Source organism: Chiloscyllium punctatum, chromosome 34 (genome assembly GCF_047496795.1).
Source record: "Chiloscyllium punctatum isolate Juve2018m chromosome 34, sChiPun1.3, whole genome shotgun sequence".
In the NCBI taxonomy this organism is placed as follows: domain Eukaryota; kingdom Metazoa; phylum Chordata; class Chondrichthyes; order Orectolobiformes; family Hemiscylliidae; genus Chiloscyllium; species Chiloscyllium punctatum.
This window is the reverse complement of record NC_092772.1, coordinates 54,365,658-54,375,522: the sequence shown is the minus strand read 5'-3', so window position 1 is coordinate 54,375,522 and position 9,865 is coordinate 54,365,658. Positions and strand designations below refer to the sequence as shown.

Genomic DNA, 9,865 nt, shown 5'->3' with positions numbered 1-9,865 from the left:
AGAAAGAAAGAAAGAAAGAAAGGAGAGAGAGAGAAAGAAAGAAAGAAAGAAAGAAAGAAAGAGAGAGAGAGAGAGAGAGAGAGAGAGAGAAAGAGTCAGACAGAGAGAAAGGAGACAAATTGATAGGAGGGAGGGAGAAAAAGAGACAGAGTGAGACAGATATAAAGAGATAAAATGACAAGGCTGACAGAGAGGGAGAGGGAGAGGGGGAGACAGAGAGGGTGAGTAAGAGAGATACAGAAAGAGACAGAGTGAGAGAGATATATAAACAGATAAAATGACAAAGGCAGACAGAAAAAGAGAGAGAGAGACAGACATACACACACACACACACACACACACACACACACACAGAAAAAAGGATAAAGGATTAAGAGGGGAATATGGAGAGTTGAAAAACAGAGGAATGGGAGAGGGTTGGAATGAAGTAAACAGGAGGAGGCAATCACAGAGAGACAAGACAATAAAGGGAGAAGAGGGAAGTGCAAGGGAAATCAGAGCGAAAGGGGAGAACATTTAAGGAGTCACTTACACTGAAGAGGGACAGTTATATTCTTGGAAATGAGTTGGCCGTCAGTTCCATTGGAAACACATCGGTATGGACCTGCGTGCCATTTGTACATCTGCTTCACGCGAAGGAGTAATTCCCCATTGTCTCTGCTGACATTGAAACTGTAGTACCAACAACGGAAGGAAGTGGTGGTATCAATATTGAACCAGGACCGCAGCCACTACAACAGGAAACATTCAGTTATGTAGATCTGCCAAAGTCAGTTTACAGAATTTAAATTCCCTCTTCCAGGCATGCTAAAGAGGTCAATTTGTTTTTTGTCTTAAATTTTTAATTTTTTATGTAATGTTTATCAAGATGAAGAACGTCATTGCTGCGGAAATGACCAGAAGAAATACACATCAGACCCTCCTGCAGCATTCAGGGTGGTGTAATATAGTGGGATCAGGACAGCCAGGATTCAGGCTTATTTTCTGGGAACTGTGTGCTTCAAACCTACAATCGCAGCTGGTGGAATTAGAATTTAGTGCTCCTCTTAACGATGGTTACAATGAAACTACCATCAAATGGTTAAGAAACCCTCATCAGGCTCACCTTTCAGAAAGGCCATCCTTACCTGATCTGGCCTACACATGACTCCAGACCCATAATGAGGTGAGTGACTCTGAAATGGCTCTGCATGCCACTGAGTTCAGGGGCAACTCGTGATGGGAAACAAATGCCGACTCAGCCAGAGAGACACTGACTTCCCATTAAAGAATAAAGGAAACAGTAAAGCTCTCTCTACACTGTCACCATGAAACACTCCCAGGACAGGGACAACACGGGGGTTAGATACAGAGTAAAGCTCCCTCTACACTGTCCCCATCAAACACTCCCAGGACAGGGACAACACGGGGTTTAGATACAGAGTAAAGCTCCCTCTACACTGTCCCCATCAAACACTCCCAGGGACAGGGACAACACGGGGGTTAGATACAGAGTAAAGACCCCTCTACACTGTCCCCATCAAACACTCCCAGGACAGGGACAGCATGGGGTTAGATACAGAGTAAAGCTCCCTCTACACTGCCCCCCCCCACCAAACAGTGCCAGGACAGGGACAGTGACTGAGCCATGTCACCCCTAAGCATGACCCTATCACCCTGCCACATTGAGGAAATTCCCTTCGCTTTTTCTTGTGTCAGCGCGTGGCTGTGTTACTGATAATGAAACATGTGACTGCCCGTTTAGTTCCTGAAACTCACCGTACCCTGACGAGCCTCCCTTATCACAGACAAGCATTTCTGCTCCTTCAGTGTGGAGGACGAGTTAGTTACGTTAGGTTTTAATTCTCAAGATCACACACTGCATGGGGTGGAGAGCCTCACCTTGTGATACATCTGGAATCTGACGTGAGACGTCTTGCCCCTCATCTAAACACTGCAAGATCACATCGCTCCCTTCCACAATTGGCCCCGAGGGTTCCTTAATCGTCACTTGCAATTTTGCTGCAATCCCAAAAGAGCAAAAGAAAAAGTTACTCATTCAGTGAAACTGTATGCCTGTGGACTGAAGCATTCAGGAATAAAGTAGCTTCAAGGTAAGTGTGGGATTGAATCTTTTTGAATGATGTAAAGCTACAAACAATGAGGACCCAGAGAGTTTGAGGGATACAGGTATACAAGACTGTCACGAGGCACACAGGCAAATAGAGATAATAATCATTTCAATCAGCATTGGATGCTGGGTAAAAAGGTGGTCATAGAGTTTGCTCTATTTCTCAGTATGACCAAGCTGGTTTTCCGCCTCAATACTCTTTACATTTATGACTTGAAATTTTCCAATGTCAGGGATATTCCTGACTCCCATGTCTACCATTTCGATACACAAGTCATGGAGTACTCCCCACTAGCCCTGGTTTGGGGGGACAGTCCCAACAACACTCGAGGGGTTCCACAGCATTTAGGATGAGGCAGCCCCCGCTGGATTGGCCCCTCCCCCCATCCACAAACACCCCCTCCCTCCACCACCGACGCCCTTTAAAGATAATACCTGTTAGTTTGAAACTTGTGAAATTCAGAATCATTGGAAAACCGAGAAAACGACGTTGCTTTTCGGATCAGGAAGGATCAAACAGAAAACTGCAGCAGGTGAAAAAACATTCCCACAGCTTTCCCACGATCATTTATGAACAGCTGACTCAAAAGGGGTAACTAATTCTAGGTCGCTGTGTGTACTGGACTCAAGGCAAGGGTTGAATTTAACTTGGCACTTGGAAACGGAGACTGACTGGCACCGTTAATAACCGACTTAGCGCTGTGACCCACCCTCTTCTCTCAGCTTAGGGTTTGTGGTTTGAGTCAAGCCCAGTGAAACGGGATGCAAGTCTCCTGTGCTGAGTGCCTGTAAATATTCATGTCCCCAAAGGTACAGCCAACATAGAGACCAGAAGAAGTTGTACTCCCAGAAGGTGGGAGCTGATGCTATAAATGGTGTGCTTAAGGCATTTGGTTGACAGGATGGAAGAGGAGGTTTGTAAGGTATGGGATCAGAATTAGGCCATTCAGCCCATCGAGTCTGCACTGATATACTCCTCACCCCATTTTCCTGCCTTCTCCCCATATCCCTTCAACCCATTAAACATCTGCCTTACTCCTCCTCAAACTGACTCGCTGTCCCAGCACTTTGGGCTAGCGAATTCCACAGATTCTCCACCCTTTGGGAGAAGTAGTTTTTTTCCTCAATAATGTTTTAGATTTGCCACCCCTTATCCTGGAGACTCTGACCTCTCGTCCCAGAATGGCTGTTCAGGGGAGGTTCACGAGAGAATGGTCCCAGGAATGAAAAACTTAACACATGAAGAACACCTGAGGACTCTGGGTCTACACTCGATGGAGTTTCGAAGGATTGGGGGGGGGGGGGGGGGGGGGGGGGGAGCTCTAATTGAAACTTACAGAAAACCGAACGGCCTGGATAGAGTAGATGTTGGAAAGGCATTTCCATTAGTAAGAGAGACTAGGACCCGAGGGACTAGTCTAGAGCAAAGGGAAGGCTTTTTTGAATGGAGATAAAAGGCGAAACCTCTTCAGCCAGAGACTGATGAATCTATGGAATTCATTGCCACAGAAGCCTCTGGGGGTTGGGTCATTGAGTATATTAAAGACGGAGGTAGATAGGTTCTTGAATATCAAGGAGATCGAGGGTTATGGGGAGGAAGCGGGAGAAGGGGGTTGAGAAACCTAATCCGCCATGATTGAATGGCACAGCAGACTCGATGGGCTGAATGGCCTAATTTCTGCTCCTGTCTCTTATAATACCCCTCAAGAGGAAGCATGTCTATTTTATCCACACCTTTTGTCATCCTGAATGCCTCAAGATAGGGAAAAAGGAAGGAAGGAAATGGCAGAAGACAGGCAAGTAGGAAAAAGGGAATTTAAGAAGGAAGGACCTGCAAATATAATCACCTCCATCAAGACCCTGGAAGTCACCAAAGCAGTTTGCGATCAATTAAGCTTTAGTTAATGCAGTAAAGGAAGTCACGTGTGACACAGTGATTTCCCTGAACCTGGGCTAGGGGGTCTAGGTTTGAGTATTGAGTCAGCCAAAGAAGATCAGGAAAGGATCCTTCCAAAATACACTACTGGCAGCAGCAGTAGCAGCAGCTGGAGGGGCTTCTGGTCAGTCATACAACAGAAAACATGGTGGAGCCTTTAACTTGTTTATTCATTACTACAGGCTACAATGTGCAAGTCGCCTCAGTAACCCGGTGTGATAGAGTAAACTTCTGAACTTTAATAACTGTTCAGGGATTGAAAGAATTAGCAATAACATTTTCTGGAATAAACTGTTTCCTGAGATAAAGGAGCAAGGTCAAACTATTATAAAAGGAATCAAAAGCAACATAAGAATTAGCCACCTCAGGGCAAAGAATGAGTCAAAGTGACATAAACAAACTGTTTTAACATTGTTTAATAACTTGGCTGCCTCACACCACAAGAACAAATGGTGGCTGTGCAGAACAATTTAAGGAGTTGATCACAGGTCAGGCTGTGTTTCAAATATGCAGCTAACATTGAAGGTATCGAGGAAGAGAGCAGTTACTCTCGATAAGGCGGCACGCTACAGACTCGGTGACTTCAGAGAGATCATCACTGAACAAGACAGAAAATCCTACAAGAATTCAACTTGAGGATTGTTCAGTAGCAGAACTTCGGAGAACCACACCGCACAAGGATTAAACCCTGGACATATCCTGAGACAGGTTGGAATTGTAGCTAAATTCCACTGCTCATTGGGTAAATAGCCAAGTTGAGTGGTGAGGTTTACCTTGCTTATTTGAGGGGTCTTATTGCTGCACACAGTAAATTGTAAATCATTGTTTCAGTTTTTGATTGTCTGTGAGATTTCCTAATAAGTGCCTTCATTAACAGTATGTTTTGCAAATTGACACACAGCACTGAGTTTACTGTAAAACACCACACCACTGTTGCAGAGGTGAAACTGAAAGCTGTTTGGAGCAAGTGCAGGCAAGTGCTGTTTCAAATTCAGTGGGTTTTACCCTCAGGAGAAAAAAAAATCCCCATAATTAAATAATAGTGAAGACACAGCTTGCCTTCCATACACACACACACATACCTGTAGATCCATTGTATTTACTGAATTTTAATCATCTTATGACTATTTCATGGCAATGGAAGGAGATTGTGACAAAGATTGGACTTTAGCTCAGAGTGTTAAAGGTCACAATTTAAAATGGGAGCACACACTCTCTTGCAAACTCACAGAAGGCAGTGTATTTTTAGACAGACACATTCGTTCTGAAGGGCTCTACTAGAATCGAAATATTAGCTTTTTTTCCCCTGCATAGATGCTACTAGACTCGCTGAGTTCATCCAGTTGTTTACTTCAGATCTCCAGCATCCACAGTTCTTTGCTTCATATCATTGTCGTGAAGCACAACAATTTGCATAATCTACGTTTAAGGATGGGCTTTATCACAGTGGGTCACACCCTTGAATAAGAGGTTCAGCTCAAAACCAAAATCTATTTATCTCAGTGACGTTAGGGAAACATCAATGTGTGCAACATCGAGATAGCAAATGTGTTACATATTCACAAAGTCATAAAGGGTACTGTAGGGAGGCAAGTTTTTCTTTGGCAACTGCCTTTTTATATACAGTCCAGGTACAATATACAAATATTTCCAAAAAAAAAAAAATTTACAAATGGTACGTAGACACTAAGTGCAGGTTTGTCTACATAATCTGGCTGACATTTTGTCCAATTCCTGTGCAGGACTGACAATGAGAGACCATTACGAAACAATTACAGAAAACACAATGTGAAAACAGCATTTCACAAGACGCCCTCATTAGTTTTTGCTGCGTTGTCATTCAACTAAAGCTCTGCTGTTGCAAAGGCTCCAAACAAATTTTAAAAATGGACGCACATCCCTTACTGCCTCATTAGTGACCAGCCATTGGAAGGATACTCAAGAGTTCCAGTGCTGACTATTCTCTGATATGCTTGGCAACATCAAAGGTTCAACCTGTCCACTTTAACTGATTGCCTCAGTCCACACTCCCAACACGCTCCCTCCACGCCTAATCTTAGCTCCATTACCTGCCTCCAGAAAAAAAAATTACCAGAAAAACCGTGCCACCTCCCGTAGAAACTTCCCAAAGTTGCTCCGAGACTGACATCCCACAAGGCTTTAAACGGTAGCAACCCAACACAAGCAAAAAAAGCTGGCAAGGTAAGGCTCCCATTTGACTAACTTTTTAAAGAAACCTTTCAAAAGGATAAGCGAACCAAAATTAAAATTGGCAACCAGAAAATCATGTTTGACAACATGCTGGAACAGAAATCTTGTTTGACAAGCACACACAACAACCACAGGAGTCACTTCTGAATCACTCTACACATTCCAAAAACACAGCATCGCTTTAATCATAATGGAGAGTTTGTCAATTCTTTATAAGCTGCCAGCAAATGGAATATGCAAAGACCTAGATTTCCAGACATGAATGATTTGGCCCCCATCTTATGTGATCCTTAAAACATATACTTTAGCTACAGGTTGTGACAAAATGGCTTCTCTCCACTCAAGATGTTCTCCCTCATCGAAAGGAGACTTGGAATCAGACATTAGAGCCAACAACTTTCATAAGGATAAGCCTGTTCATCTACTGTCCTGGTAACCTCAGTTGAGCCAGATCACATATTTTGCACACACATTTTTTTATTTTAATTTATTCGTGGGAAGTGGGCATCACTGGCTGGGCCTTGCATTTATTGCCCCTTGTCACTAGTTGCCTTTGAGAAGGTGTGGGTGAGCTGCCATTTTGAACTGCTGCAGTCCATGTGCTGTAGGTAGACCCACAATACCATTAGGGAGAGAATTCCTGATTTTGACCCAGTGACACTGAAGGAATGGTGATATATTTCCAAGTCAGGGTGGTTGGTGTCTTGGAGGGGAACTTGCAGGGAGTGGTATTCCTACATATTTGCTGCCCTTGTCCTTCTAGATGGAAGTGGTCATGAGTTTGGAAGATGCTGCCTGAGGATCTTTGGCACATTTCCCAAAGAAGAGTTGACAGAGGTAGGATCATTGTCGATCAGGAGTTGAGTCGACTTAGTAGTTTTGGCTGTGACGCAGTTGCTAACGCTCTCAACCCGAGCCAAATGGTAATGGGTCAAATCCTGATCCGTATTTGCAAACAATCTCAAACCAGCAGAAGTGTAGGCTTTTAGGTGGGGCAGCAAACCAGGGCACATTTTGGATGCACAGGATGATTTAGCACCATTTAGCGGGGACTTCCTCAGAATTCAACACTAGGGTTGGAAAGGATTCCTAAGTCTGGAAGGGAGCCATCAGAAAAGGAAGAAGGGTGGGCTATTTGCCCCTGAATCAACATCAGAAGAATTGAAAAGGATTATCCGGCTGTTGTGAAACTAGTGCTGTGTGCAAGCTTGTTATTAAACTTCATAGGACACCCCAAGAAGCCGCTCTTCAAATGGGCTTTCAGGGCTATAAAGTTGAGATGCCCATTGCTCAAGAATGCTATCGAAATCCTGTGCTTCCTATTCCGGGGGGGGGGGGGAGAAGAGGGAATCCTGCACATCCTGGCCTAGCTTCTGAGCTGCACGAATGAGTTACAGCAAAACAAAACAGTATTTGTCTCCAAACAGTGAGATAATAATATTTACCAGCTCACTTTACAAAACGCAAAAGAGTTAAGCCTATTGCTGGGAGCAGGAAGTAGAAACAAATAAATACCATCGCCATGAAGCCATTTATTTGACAATTTGCTAAAAACAAGGCACTTGTGGGGTGCAATCGACGGAACTACAATATTTTGATGGGGGTCAGGCCCAACTGATTGACTCTTTACCTTGCCCCACGACCCCGAATCTATTCCACATTTGCCATGGTGTAACCTTTATCGAGTTAACGCCAGCTTGATCAATCTTTACTGCGACCCTGGTTCCAACCATCCCTTCGCCGTTCAAAGTTTAGCGAGAAATAATTACTTGGACAGAATATGAGCAGTTTGCCCTCTCAAAGCGGCGAGCGCACAATAAGACAATTTCAGAATTCAGTCCCAATTCTGGGTCTTGGACTCACCATTTGCAATCGCTGGGAAACAAATGCACACCAAAAGGCACGTTGAGTAGAAGAGATCCATTTTCACCGCTGCTTCCAAAATTGTCCTCACGACAGACAAAAAAGGCGTTCGACTCTGAACTCCTGCGTCTACCTGCTCATAAGCAACCTGAAGTAGGCGGGGAGATCATATTACAACTTTGTTCCGGGTCTGTGCCCAGCATTTGGGGAATTATCTCTCCATTTCCACTTCGACTCAAACAAGTGGGGTTCTATTGTAGGGAATGTTGCAGTCATCAATCGAGTTTATTTTAGTTTTAAAAAGAGGGTGCTTTGTCTTGTTTTTGGTTTAACTTAACAGGCACATCCTTCCTGAAACTCACCGCCAATTACGTCCCTCAGAGTGAAGCGACGCCAATTGTCTCCGAGTAGAACTCAGGTTCCCAGTTTGCGTTTTCTTCCGCTGTTGGCATTTCCGCGTTTAGACTCGGCCCACGGGATTTCCAGGCTTGGGGTCGAAGCGTCGCTTCTGTACTAGTGGCATCTGATCCCTCTGGATTCTGGGCAGAGAGTTTCGCATTCTGCTAACTCATTGCTGGCTGACTGGGTTCCAGTTGTTTTTCACAACATCAAAATGACAATATCACAGGCAACATGACTGATCTTTAGTCAGAGTTAAAAATCACGCAACACCAGGTTATAGTCCAACAGGTTTAATTGGAAGCACACTAGCTTTCGGAGGGACGCTCCTTCATCAGGTGATAGTGGAGGGCTCGATCCTAACACACAAAATTTATAGCAAAAATTCACAGTGTGATGTAACTGAAATTATACATTGAAAAATTGTCTGTTAAGCCTTTCATCTGAAATGTCCACTCTCCTGCTCCCCCAATGCTGCCTGACCTGCAGTGCTATTCCAGCACCACACATTTTGATTCTGACTGTCTGGCATCTACAGTCCTCACTGTCTCTCCTCCTTTTTCTTCTAGTCTTTTGGAACGAGCAGGCAGTTTTGTTATACACACCATCCCCAAAACAAAACTCAGTTAAGCCCTTCTGAAAGGCTTAACAATCAATTTTTCAATGTATAATTTCAGTTACATCACACTGTGAATTTTTGCTATAAATTCTGTGTTAGGATCGAGCCCTCCACTATCACCTGATGAAGGAGCAATGCTCCGAAAGCTAGTGTGCTTCCAATTAAACCTGTTGGACTATAACCTGGTGTTGTGTGATTTTTAACTTTGTACACCCCAGTCCAACACCGGCATCTCCAAATCGATCTTTAATCATGACTTGTAGGTGCCAGTGTTGGACTGGGATGGACAAAGTTAAAAATCACACAACATCGGGTTATATTCCAACAGGTTTATTTGGAAGCACTAGCTTTCGGAGCATCGCTTTGCCTGATGAAGGAGCGACGCTCTGAAAGCTAGTGCTTCCAAATAAACCTGTTGGACTATAACCTGGTGTTGTGTGATTTTTGATCTTTAATCAGTTTAAATAAAACTGGGTTTTGTTTTGGGGATGGTGTGTATAACAAAACCGTCTGCTCGTTCCAAAAGACTAGAAGAAAAAGGAGGAGAGACAGTGAGGACTGTAGATGCCAGACAGTCAGAGTCAAAATGTGTGGTGCTGGAAAAGCACAGCAGGTCAGGCAGCATCCGGGGAGCAGGAGAGTTGACATTTCAATCATAAGCCCTTCATGAGGAAAAGTCATTTGGCCCATCAAGTCTGTTCCACCATTTAATCGTGGCCTGTGTGTT

The 9,865-nt window shown here is 44.0% G+C and overlaps 1 protein-coding gene across 1 annotated transcript in view; it reads right to left on the bottom strand.

The window, feature by feature from the left end:
• Positions 1-8,520, bottom strand: part of LOC140458864 (uncharacterized) — an 861,596-nt gene extending 853,076 nt beyond the window's left edge. Inside the window, exons 1-3 of the mRNA XM_072553561.1 lie at positions 8,121-8,520; positions 1,882-2,001; positions 533-731 (exon numbers count right to left, since the gene is read on the bottom strand). The gene's annotated coding sequence lies outside the window, so the exon portion shown is untranslated. The remainder of the gene's footprint in view (positions 1-532; positions 732-1,881; positions 2,002-8,120) is intronic.
• Between the last annotated feature and the right edge of the window lie 1,345 nt (positions 8,521-9,865).